The 13,518-nt window shown below is 47.6% G+C and overlaps 1 pseudogene; it reads left to right on the top strand.

Annotated features, from left to right (window-relative positions):
- The first annotated feature begins 15 nt into the window (after positions 1-15).
- LOC109693302 (pyrethroid hydrolase Ces2e-like) lies at positions 16-9,823 on the top strand (annotated as a pseudogene).
- The last annotated feature ends 3,695 nt before the right edge of the window (positions 9,824-13,518 follow it).

The raw sequence follows: 13,518 nt of genomic DNA, 5'->3' as shown, positions 1-13,518 counted from the left end.
CCAACCTCTTTCAAATGAAGGAGATACTTTGGGAAATGTTACCCATATTAGGTAGTCAAAAATCCATAGCCACCTCTCAGCAAGCCCCACATTTTCTGTAATCTGTAAGTGGCTAATAGATAACCTGATATCTCAATGCCCTAGTGTCTTAGTAAATTCAGGCTGCTATGACAAGATTATTATAAGCTGCAACCTAGTCACATGGCACATGCCTGTGCTCCAAGCTACTGGGGAGGCTGAGACAGGATTACTACATGAGCCCAGGAGTTCTAGGCTATCCAGGGAAACATAGCAAGGCCCTTTCTCAGAAACAAAAGCCCCAAAAATCATAAGCCAGGTTCCTGAAAAGCAATAAAATTTACTCTTAGTTTTGGAGGCTAAGAAGCCAGGATCAAAATACATGCATATTTAGTGTTTGGTGAAGTCTCACCCTTGGATCAAAGATGGCACCATGTAGGACAATTGGTGGGAGGGTCAACAATGGTCCTCATGACTTCATCACCTCCTAAGGGGCCCACCTCTGAATGTCATCGCATCAGATATTAGGTTTCAACATATGAATTTGGGACACGCAAGTTTTCAAACCATAGCACCTAGAGCTCCCTGATATCAGCCCCCGCCATTTCCCGACTATTGAAAAATGTATCTACCTATGGTCCCTGTAGATTAAATGTCATTTGGGTTGGCATTGAAAGCAATCATTCATTCATATATTTCTTTGCACAGTGGTGACTGACTGGTTTTGTGAGAGGCAGGACTGAGCATGTCATTGGCCTTTGAAACTGGGCCACACGGGGAGTGTCCTGATGAGCCAGGAGGGTTCTTCATTAGGTCACCTGGGGTGTGCTCTTCTTCTCAGTGGTTCTGCACACACTGGGAGGCCACACTTTCACAATCACAACAAATCTGTGACGTTTCCGTGTGTGTCCTAGAAGTGAGATTGGGGGGTCAAAAGGTCCAGATACGTGTAGCAGAAGAGATTCTTATCCCCTGCCTACCTCAGAATCTCCTTTAAGGGAGGTGTCCTCCTGCTTTTAGAATTCCCCTGGCAACTTTCTGACCTCCTGAGCATCCCCTCCCCTCCTTGGTCCACAGTGTGATTCATCTTCATTCTTACATTATTGTTGTCCCTACAATGTCTTTAACCTCCAGTGTATGTCTTCTCTTACAGTTTATGCCATTATGCAAATTGCCAAATTGTGCTCAGTCTGCTTCTTTGCTCTTCCAAAGCACTTTCTGTGTGTCATTAAGAGACGATATCCCTTGTCCTAAGGACCTTGGGACTTCCCTGTGTGGTATCCCTGGATAATTTGACCTAGGTCTGAGGGGACATCAGTGTTCCGGGGCAAATCCTGCTGCACTTAAACCCACCCTCAGGGATCTCATGATCTTTGGGTTCAAATAAGAAGATTCTGGCATTGCCTGTTATGGACAGCAGATAACAGATAAGCATAACATGAAGCCTGGGCTCTGGTCAGAAGCAAAAGACCTGTGAGTGCAAGGGACTGTTGTATAATATTCCTCTGTGTCCTGAGAGCCTCGCTGAAATCCTGCTGTGAACATGCCCTGTGTGGGGTTCGGATCTGTGTATGCACAGGACATTTCCCCAAGGGATGCTTGTAGGGCACTTTGTAGTTTTTTACAAGTTATCTTACATTATTTTATTTTATTTTATTTTTTAGTGCTAAGGGTTGAACTCAGGATCTCATGCTTGCTAGGCAGGCATCTTAGCACTTGAGCAACACCATCATCCCTTTTTGCTTTGGCTGTTTTTGAGGTACGGTCTCACTTTATGCCCCGGCCTGCCTGAACCAATTACCTATTCTCCATGACTTGGTGTCCTTGAGCCATGTATACAAAATGGATACCAAATGAGTGGTGGAATAGGTCCTTAATAAGTGCCAGTTCAAAGAATATTTCAATGAAACAGCCATTCCCAAGTAGGGAGGGGTTAGTGCAGATCCTCAGATCATGACTCTAAAGGACAAGGGAACTTGAAGGGGGAATCCAGTAAACTATGAATCCTTGAGAGCAAGGAGGAGTTTCAGGATGAAAGATACAGGTTATAGCTCCCTGAGTTCACTCACGGAGTTGCCTTTGGCCCTTGGAAGGTGGGTCCCATTGTCTATCTGTGGGCTCCTGAGCCAGCTCCTCTTCAGAGCAGCCTTCCTGGCTTCTCCATTATAGCCTTCTGCCCATGAACATAGTGAACCCTGGACTTGAGGGCAGGGGTCTTTGCAGGAGGCCAAATGTGGAGCCAGGAAAGGTGAGAGGATCTAACCCTGAGAGCTGGCCTCTGACTGACTGTCCTGTCCGTGCCACTCTCCTGCAGGAACAAACTTTCCAGACCTATTTGGCTCCCTGCCTACTTCATGCTTGGTCCAAACTCCTGCCTGGGTGAGTCCCTGATATCCTTCTGCCTGTCAGTAAATTGCATTGTTCTTTAAAGCAGCAGTGACACAGGTCTGTCCTCTGACCATGCCTCTGTACAGTCATCCTGCCTGGCTGAATGCTGTGATCTGTGTGCTCCTGCTACTCCCACTCCTGGTCCAGGGTAAGCCTCCTGTAGGGGTTACACAGACAGGGGTCAGATTGTCATGCTGTGCAGAGCAGACCCTGTGACTCTGTTAGGGAAGGCTCCAGGGAGGGAAGAACAGGTGTAGATGACAGAAGATGGTGTGGGAAACTTATATCACCTAACCCCCACCCCCATAGGGCTCCCAGGGTGGGCTCCCTATGGCACAGAGATGTCTGAGGACACCAGATAGTGAACCCAGTATGAGGTGGTGGGGGTCTGATGTTCACTGGCCCTGCAAGGCAGAAACCTCCAGCAAAGTGGCAGGATTTGGGACATTTCCCTCCTCTGTGTGTGGCTGTGGCTGTGGCTATAGCTGTTAATGGCCCATGGTTAATAATAACAATATCTTCATGCTTCCATTTGATTCTGAATGTGTTACTCTGTTGGGCAGAGAGGCACCTGGCACCAAAGGAGCCCCAAGCAATGTTACCAGTGTAGCCCTAGGGGTACACAAGCCCCTGGCACCACAGAGGACTTCTCTCAAACAGAAACATCTCAGCAAGTTTGTCCTTTTCTGTAACAACTATCAGGCATCAGTTTCTGGTGACCACAGTGAGATACATGGATAGAGATCCCCTTCTATAAGGCATCTTGGGTAGACAGATGTCTACCCAAGGATCAGGGATGCACCATTGTACCTGGAAAGGTGTTGGTAAATTGCCATCTCTGGTTCCTGTGGGTGACTGCTACTTTGGTCTCAGTCCCCCAGGTGGCATAAACTTGCTAATGCACAAGGATCTGATCAGGGAGGGGAACGCTAGTTTCCCCAGAGAGAATTGGGTTTTTTACTTTTCATATGGAAATAAGAACTGCTGATTTCTGAAGAGTAAGGAAGTGATAATGGTTATTTCTTGTCACCTTCAGTGTGACATCTATGAAAACTGGAGATTTTCAGTCCAATTCCTACAGTCCTCTTAGTGCATTGCATTACCTGGCAGGGTTGGTGGATGGATGCTAGCTCCCTCAGCAAATGGGACCCACTGCTGAAAGCTCCGAGTGTTGAATGACCAAGCCCCAATGACCCTCAGTGAGCTCCATGGCATGGGTTGGGCCAGGCCAAGTGAACAGAGTGGTGGTGAGTGGACAGTGTGTCAGGCATGTAATATGTGAAGTCAGTGCTGGCAGCACAGGTTCCGTAGACATACTGAGGTGACAAAGGCAAAGAGGCAGCAACATCCACAGTATGCCTGACTGCTGACTGGGCAGACCCAACTCTCATGCGCTTCTCTCCGCCCACAGGCCAGGACTCAGCCAGCCCCATCAGGACCACTCACACAGGGCAGGTGTGGGGCAGCCTCGTCCACGTGAAGGGCACTGATGTGGGGGTCCACACCTTCCTGGGAATTCCCTTTGCCAAGCCACTTCTAGGGTTGCTGCGGTTTGTGTCCCCTAAGCCTGCTGCACCTTGGAGTGGTGTGAGGGATGGGACGTCCCACCCAGCCATGTAAGCTCTCCCAGGTCCCAGGGAACTTCAGGCCTTTGTGGTGGGCCCTCTGAGCTCTGGGCCAGGCCTACTGGTTCTTCCATCAGAACCCCACAGACATTTTCCTTCTGCATTGGGAGGATTTCACATGCATTTTTCCAATGAATGTGCTAAGGTTGAGAGGGTGGAGCAACTTTGCTAAGTTCTAGCTCAGGTGCTTGGCACCAGGACAGTGGTAACTCGGTGCTAAGAGGAACACAGACTCACTTGGGCTCTGATTTCAGTTATGCCAGGTGTTCTCTGCTACCAGGGAATGTGTCTGTGGGAGAGGTTCAAGTTGGTTCTATGAACCTGTAAGAATCCTAACTTCAGCAGCAGATTCTGCAAGTCCTGAGAAGGGCAGCAGTCGTGGCTTCTTAGGAATCTACCCTCCACAATCACCGTGCACCTACAGAGCCAGGAGCATTTGACCAAGAATCAAGTTGATATGCTTAAAACTGGAGACTCTGTGAGACTACTGAGGTCTCCTGAGAGTTTGGGCTTAGGACAAGAGATGTCCCATATCCTATGAAAAATAGTCTCCAATCATTCATGCAGCACCTGTGGGTGGCATGAAGGGTTTTGCAGTGGCAGCTCCCTGTTCCAGGCAGAGTGATGAATGTCAACATTTGCAGTCAATGGATCCTGTAGAGACTGCTAGGAGTCATGATATCCCAGCCTCAATATAAGTGAGATCCAAGTCCTTCAAAAACCTTCAGGTCTTCCTCAAGTCTGGCTTCATTCCAACTCCTTTAGAGCCTGTCACCTGTACATTAGTGGGGAGGGACTTCAGAGAAAGATCCTGTGCGTCAGGGCATGAGGGGAGCAGAGTCTAAGGGCGGATGGGAGCAAATCTGGCCCTGGGTCTAATATTGACCACTGTACAGTCCCAGGAATAACTGATTGCCATTTTCACCAGGTGTCTGCAAAATTCTGATATAACAAATACAGATGCACTGAAGCAATTTAATCTGACCCTGCGTCCCATCTTTGTGTTTGAGGACTGCCTGTATCTCAGCATCTACTCACCTGCCCATGCCCATGAGGACTCCAACCTGCCCTGAGTGATACGCCATGGTGACCTGGGAAGGGAGCACATTTCTTTAACAAAAAGATGAAAGGACCAAGCTACCCACTGTATTGTACCCTGATGACAAGTCTCTCCCTATCATGTCCAGAAAGTCTTCTTACCCAGAGAGGACAGCCAGCCCTCGTATGGGGACACAGAGGCCTGACATCTCCAGGGATCAGAGGCCTTGGACTATTGATCAACTCAGGGCTCACTCTACTAACTTGAACCCAGAAGACCCATGCAGGTGCCCAAGTGCTGATCTTTGAGGTCACCCAAGTCCCTACCCATGGATTATCTATTGTGCCAAAGAAGCTAAATGACCTTTATGAATAATGTGAAGGTGAGACACTCAGAGAACACCACTTTTCTTTTCTCTTCATATGTGTCTGTGAATAATGGTATCATTATAACAGCCTTGGAGTCATTAATCCAGGTTTGGATTCACGGGATAGACTGAGGAGTTATACTGACTGATCTTGGATCCATTACGCATAGCCCAGGTCAGAAGGAACTGAGAGTTCTTTCTATGTTGGCAGCTGCACAGAACCTATGGGGAGCAATTTAGTGAGCAGCCTGGATAGGGCTTGGGCTGGAACAGAGCCAGTGATATCTACCTTGATTTCCCCAGGTGATGGTGTGGATCCACACAGATATAGGAATGGCTTCTATATTTGATGGTTCCAAACTGGCAGCCACTGAGAATGTGGTGGTCACTATCTAGTACTGTCTGGGTGTACTGGGCTTCTTCAGGTGAGCCTGGAGCTATGAAGCACACTAAGACTGAGTAGGACCAGGACAGGCCTGTGACCCTGGTCTCTACTACTTCTCAGCACTGGAGACCAGCATGGCACCAGCAATTGGGGTTACCTGGACTGAGTGGCTGCCCTCTGTTAGGTCAAGGACAACATTGCCCACTTTGGAGGTAACACTAACTGCCTTACCATTTTTGGTGAGTCTGCAGGTGGCACTAGTGTATCCTCACGTGTCACATCCCCCATGTCCCAAGAACTCTGCCATGGTGCCATCATGGAGAGTGGGGTGGCAATGCTGCCAGACTTTGTCTCCAGCTCCTGTGAGGTGGTCTGTACAGTGAGTGCCCTCATCAGCCCAACCCAGACCCACTGCCTCACCCTCTGGCTCCATGGAGGTGCCTTGGAAAATGTCTCTGTCCTGTGAATTGCTGAAAGTCTCAAGGGTCAGAATGCATACCCCTCTGCCTCACAGAGGCTGAGTGTGTCCTGTGGCCAAGAAAGTTGCTATCCTGGGACTCTGATCATGGTTAGAGCCTTGTAAACAGGTGGGATGGCCCCTCAAACTGAGGCCTCTGAACATCATGAAAGCTGGAACAATTTCACATCTGTAGCAATCCACACACAGTCCCCTATGAGATTTGGGGAACACATGCACCAAGATGGGGCTGGGGAAAGCCTTCTCCTGTCTGAAAAGATGAGTAAGACATGCCTAGTTGCTTTACAGATGATGGCCAACCTGTCTACCTGTATGCAGGTGAATTCAGAGGCCCTGGTGGACTGCCTGAGAGGCAAGAATGAAGAGGAGATTCTAGCTATAAACAAGGTCAGGTTGAATGGGGTGGGTGTGGAGGAAGAGGGATATAAATAGGGTATAGAGAGCCATTTCTTACTACTCTGAACCAATTACCTCTTCTCCATGACTGCGTGTTCTTGAAACGTGAATGCAAAATGCAAAATGGAGATCAAGAGACACTAAATCAGGTAGGATCTCTTAAGATGGGTGTGAGCATCCTGAGATGAATTTGGAATGGGTGGAAGTAACTCAAGGACATCAGAAAATGTCCTGGACCTGGCCTTGATCCCTAATCTTGAATGCCCCCTCATCCCTTCAAGACCATACCTGGTGTGGTAGATGGAGCCTTCTTACCCAGGCACCCCCAGGAGCTGTTGGCCTCTGCAGATTTTAACCTGTCCCCAGCATTTCTGCTTTCAAAAATGATGAGTATGGCTTTGTCTTCCCTATGGTAAGTCTCACTTCTAACTTCTTGGGACCCTAGAGAGCTCATCTAGTAAGCAGAAAGAAGGCATATTGGTATGTGGCTTGATGACTTTAGATCCATGCCACCCCAAACTGAAACTGTTTTTCTACCACCCAGTTCACAGGATACACTCAAACCATAAAGGAAATAAACAGAGAAACCTTGCTGGCTATTATGCAGAGAATGACAGCAAACATGGTGAGGATTCCAGCATCCTATCCCATTGGAGAGATATCCCAAGCTATCTTGCTCATACAGTAAACTGAAGGAATAAAGGGTGGGCTTGGGCTGGTGCTGGGGCTCAAGTGCTAGATTGCCTGACCAGCAAGCATAAGGTTCTGAGGAACCCAGTACCACAAAAAATGGGGGGTGAAATATGTGTGGATTTGTGGTGGGATCACCCCAAAGTTTGGCCCTTACCAGTATACCTGGTCCCATCCTAGGCCCCATCTCTCTACCCTGAGGCTGCTGACTCCATGCCCTGGATGCTGCCTATTATGACTCTCCCTGATTCCCCTGGGCTAGGGGTTGCCTGCTGAGTGTGGTGATCTCTTGATGGAAGAATACATGGGGGACACTGAGGACCCCCAGACCCTCCAAGCCCGGTTCCACCAGATGATGGGGGACTTTATGTTTGTGATGCCTGCGCTCCAAGTAGCACATTTTCAGCGTGAGTACATCTGTGACTGAGGCCTGACTGCCATTGGGGAGCTCAGAGCTGTGGGTCCCAGGTGAGCTCTGTGATGTCCTGGTCCCCATCCACATCTTTATCAGCTCTTAGTGCCATGCACTTGATGTTCCAATGTCAGGACTTTTTAATCGATAGTGTGAGAAACAGATGTCACCCCCATTTTACAGAAGACAAACCGAGTCAGTAGTAGTCACTTTTCCAAGGCCACACAGCTAGGAAGTCCAAGGTGATGATTTAACCAGGGCCTTCCCACTGGGCCTGCTCCAGCCTGGAGCTCCCCACCTCATTATCCAGACTCCAGGCAGCTTTGGACCTAGCTAACTCATCACCAGTGGTGAGGAAGGACAGCTCCAGGAGAGAGACCACCACACCCCAACCTGTCCACACCTCTAGGTTCCCAAGCCACTGTCTACTTCTATGAGTTCCAGCATCGGCCCAGCCTTTTCAAGGACATCAGGCCACCCATGTGAAGGCTGACCATGGCGATGAGGTTTCTTTTGTCTTCAGATACTTCTTGGACAACAGTAGTGAGTTTTCTTCATTTTCAGAAATTGGGATGGACCCTGTAGGGACCTGAGGGGTGATTGTCCTTGCTGTCCACAAGTAGAAAGCTGAGGCTCAGAAAGAGACAGAATCAGGTGTGCACCATCTCATAGCTCAAAGACACCACTGGGTTAGATTCCACACTCCATCCAACTCTAGCCTGTGTTCCTTCCACCAGTCAAGTATGGGTGAAGAGGAGGGTGATTCAAAGGCATGATTGTTCCTCAATGACTTCCAGGACAAGAGGGAAGAAAGGGCCTCTAATCCAGGAATGAGCTCAGGACAGATGTAGCTCAATGGGATGAGTAAGGGCAGGTTGGGCAAAGGAGGGGCTGGCCCTGGGTGGTGATAGAGGGAAGGGGACTAGGCCTGGGGTCTAGGATCAGGTTATAGAGTGGTTTAAGGGTAGAGTATGACAAGATAGCCAAATATGGTGTCCAGATCTTGACCATGTCCTCCTCTATGCAGCTGACTTCACTGAGGAGGAGGAGCTGCTAAACAGCAGGATGATGAAGTACTGGGCCAGCTTTGCTGGAATGGGTGAGAGCACCTGCACACCTAAACTTCTTAGCATGGGGCCCATCCAGCACTCCCTTGTCTGTGGTGGCCTCACTACCATGTATGGGTTCTTAGTCATATGATAGTAATCTCTCCAACTCCAGGTCCCACTCAGAGGACACATTGTGAGTGCAGGTCATTTGTTCCTCATGCCAGTGACATGAGAGTTAGGACACAGTACTATGGCACTAAGGCTGCCTCAAAGAAGGAGGGACAAAACAAGCCAAGTGGCCCTGCCCCATGTGGGGCAGACACTGGTGGGACTTCTCGCTTTACTCTATCAGGACAGGATGTGGCCTTCATTCTCTATACACCCTTGGCCTGCTTGGCTGCCTGGTCTGACCAGGATCTGGGGGTTCATGACTGGGCTTAGAAGGACTCAAAATAACCCCATTGCCCTACTGGGATGTCGTGTCCACAAGAACCCCAACAGTGAGGACCTGCCCTACTGGCCCATGCTCAATCAGGATGAGCAGTACTTGTAGCTGGACATCAGGCCGGCCGTGGGCCTGCAAGCTGCAGTTCTGGACCAAGACCCTGTTCCAGAAGATATAGGAGTTCATGGGGCCTAAGAGGAAGCTCACAGAACTCTAGAAGACTGCTTCCAGGGAGGGAGTGGGTTTGAGTTTCAGTGCCATCAGCCTGAGGTGCCCACATGCCCAGATGGGAACTGGGATTGACTCCAACATTTATGTAGCCATATATCCTGGCATTCAGCCTATACTTATGAAGAACCTACAGCCTGATGTTCATTGGCAAGTCTGCCTGTGCCCTCTCTGATTAGACATACTCAATAAATGGCCACATGAAAATGTGGATGGATGAGGCCCAATGCGTGTCACAGTATTCCACTGCACACTGGCTTGGCCCCTTCCTTCCAGGCTCACCTCTTTCCTCTTCCCACTGTTACCAAATGACCTAGTGTGTTAGTAAATTCAAGTTGCTGTAACCAGATTATCATAAGTGCAACTTGGTATTGTAGTGCTTGTCTGTGATCCAAAGTACTAGGGAGGCTGAGATAAGAAGATTGCATGAGCCTAGGAGTTCCAGGTATCCAGGGAAACATTGCAATAACCCTCCTCCTTTAAAAAAAAAGCTACAAAAATCATAAGCTATGTTCTTTAAAAGCAATAGAAAATTGTTCACAGTTTCTCAGGTCAAGGAACAAGATTTGTTGTCAGATGAGGGCTTTCTCAATGCGTCAAAGATGGAAAGATGGTTCCTAGTGTCCTTATTTGGTGGAAGGGACAAATGATGGCCCTCATGACCTCATCACCTTTTAAAGATCCTCACCTCTGAGTCATTTTTATGTCAGAGATTAGTTTTCAACATATGAATTTGGAGCACACAGTCTGTCAGACAATAGCATGTAGAGCTCCCCAGTATCAGCCCCCAAGATCCCAACTACTGAAAATGTCTACACCTATGGCCCTGTAGATTGAATATCATTTAGGTTGGCATTGAAACAACCCACTCATTCATCTATTTCTTCACTAAAGCTGTTTGTCAGAAGCATGACTGGCTATGTCCATTGACTCCTTGAACCTTTGCCATCTCAGGGACTACCTGAAGATGCAAGTAAGTTTCTCAGTGACCTGAAGTTTGCTGTTATTCTCGGTGGTTCTGAAGATACTGTGATGCCCACAGCCACAAGATCAGAGAACATGTATGAAGTTTGTCTATGGGAAGTGTCCTAGAGTTTGGGTTGAGGGGTCAGAAAGTCTAGACATGTCTAGCAGAAGAGATTTCTATCACCTGGTTCCCTGAAGCCTGTCCATCCAGGGATATATTCTCATGCATTGCAGAGTTCCCCTGGCAAGTTTCTGACCCCCTGAGAATCCCCTACTCTGCTTCGTCCACCCTGTGGTTAATTTTCGCTATTGCATTATTGTTATCCCTACATTGTTTTACCACTCCAGTATGTCTTATCTTGTAGTTAATGTCATTATATAAAGGTACTAAATTGTGCTCAATCTGTTTCTTTGTTCACCCCAATCATTTTGTATGTGTCATTAAGAAGCTCCCTATTGACCTTAGGACTCTACCATGCTCTACCTCTGGTTGACTCATCCTCTACCTCTGGTTGACTCATCCTCTGAGGCCACCAGTTTTCTCAGGTCAAATCACCCTTCTTTTATCCACTGTCCTTAAATCCAACCTCAGGATGGAACAGGTTCTGCATGGAAGCAGGATGTGAGGGGAGGAGGGGCAGAGGGGAGGGAAGTAGCCCAAACAATGTATACACATGTGAGTAAATGTAAAAATGATTAAAAAAACAATCCAACCATAGGGCCTCATGACTTTTGGGATGAAAGATGAAGTTTTTCCATGTTGCCTTGTGCATCAGGTGGCAGACATGGATAACGTGAAGACTGGGCTGAGTTGGGCACAGGCAAGAGACCTTTGAGTGACAGGACTGGTGCACTGTGTCCTGAAACATCATTGAGCTCCTGCTGCACACAGTCCTCTGTGTGGTCGCAGTGTTGCTGCTGCAGAGGATGCTTCCAAAGGGGTTCCCAGGGACCTTCTTGCATTTTTTAGCAGTTATTTTACTAGAATTTTTTGAGGAAGAATTGACATGTAATTAAGTTCAGCCATTTACTGCATACTTTGTAAAGTTGTGGCAATGTATGAGACATGGAGTCACCGCCACATCCAGTATTGGAACACTTCTTTCACCCCAATGCTCATCCTCACACCCTTTATAGTTACTCATTGTCCTGGACCCTGCTTCCTAGCAAACACCTAATTGCTTTCTGTCAACTGTAGTTTGGAAACTCTACACAGTTTAAAAACACTACAGACCTTTCTGTCACATCATAGTAAAGGAATTGCTTGTCACCAGGCATGATGTCTTTGTGTTTCAGTGAACACCTCATTTTACTGAGGGGAGCCGTCCCATGTGTTCAGATATCACATGGATTGTTGTATCTGAGTAACTTTCATTTTGGGGCTATTATTTGTGGGTTCATTTTCTTTGAGACAGGCTCTTGCTATGTAGTGTAGACTGGCCTCAAAATCCATCCTCCTGTGTGAGCCTCCTGAGTGCTGGGATTATAGACATATGCTACCAAGCACCAGTCAGTCTGTGCTCTTTTTAATAAGTTGCTATGTAAATTTTCAGACATTACTTTCATTTCTCTTGTGTAACGACCTGAGAATGGAATTTCTGAGTTATATGACTCAGAAATTATTTGTTATATGTATTTAATTTAAAGAAAATGCCACACTGCCTTCCAAAATGACTTGGTCATTTTGCATTCCAACCAGCCATGAATGACCATGCCACATGCTCCATGTCCCCAACATTAGACTGTAAGGTGTTTCAATCTTGTTGTATTGAATGGTGTGTCATGGTGTCTCTGTGGAAGATGTTTCCCTGAACTCTTAATTAATTAACTAATTGTTTTTGGCACTGGGGTTTGAACTCAGGGCATATGCTTGCTAGGTAGGCACTCTTACCATTGAGATGCTCTTCACTTTTTTATTATTTAATTTAATTACTTTCATATGAACTGAAACTCAGAATCTTTCTGCCTCAGCTTCCTAATTATTGGGATTATGTATGTGTGTTGCCATGTTTGACTCTCCCTGGACTTTTAGCTTCTGCTTCTTTCTTCTGTTCTGTCTCTCTCTCTCTCTCTCTCTCTCTCTCTGGAGAAGTGTACATAGTGAATTTTCATCACCCTCTCATGCACGGAGAAATGCTCCTGAGATGTCCTCATTGCATACTTTTAATATGATTTTAGCGATCATGGATGCCAGGACCTCCTTAAGATGGTGCAAGAAGTGGTGGAGCACAGGGGGACTTCTCCCTGACAGTGGTAGACAGCAGCCCCAGGATTAGGAAGAAGCCCAGTGTTGTCTAGTTAACATGAAGGATCTGGTACATGACCCTGAGATGGGATGAACTGGGATCCCTCAGATCCCATGTCCAGCTGTTAATTAGGTCAGGAGAATTAAGGACAGAGAGAGAATCTGCCCAGCAGGGGCTGGGACTATGACTTGGACCAGAGTGCTTTCAATGGGAGACAATGAATTGACAGGAGGCCTTGCTGATTGGGTAGAGGTCAAGGGAAGCCCTGGTCATGCTGTGTCAGGGGAAATTATCTCTCCCAGAAAGGTGTCAAGAAGGAATTCTTGTGGTGGCAGTCTGTGTGTTCCCAGGACTGTTGGATACGGGAATGAAAGTGCGAAGGGCTGTTCTCAGAGAGCACTAAAGGCTGTCTGAGGTCAAATCCCATACCAATTCCTCTGGGAAGTAAGGCTAGGTGGGAGCTCCTGGTCCCTGCTGTTTTTGCTATATCCAGGCAGGATTCTAGGTGTTTCAGAAACTCCTGTTTATGAGCCTGTCTCCCCAGACTTAGTGCAGGTCCATAGACCTCAGTCTCATCACAGCTCTGTGATCAGAAAGTTCCCCTTAAATGTTGTCAAGTAGGTAAATGACTGTGAATTTGTTCTTGGTGGGAGCTAGCCTCCAGGGCAACCACAGGGTGGAGTGGGGGGAGCAGTTGGATAAACCTTAAGAAGTGCTAGTCACAGTGTGTGTCCACAGAACAGCCCTTCCCAAATAGGGAGGGGTCTGTGCAGACCCAGAGACCAT

The sequence above is a fragment of the Castor canadensis genome, chromosome 15, assembly GCF_047511655.1.
Source record: "Castor canadensis chromosome 15, mCasCan1.hap1v2, whole genome shotgun sequence".
Lineage (NCBI taxonomy): Eukaryota > Metazoa > Chordata > Mammalia > Rodentia > Castoridae > Castor > Castor canadensis.
This window is presented reverse-complemented; position numbering and strand designations above follow the sequence as displayed.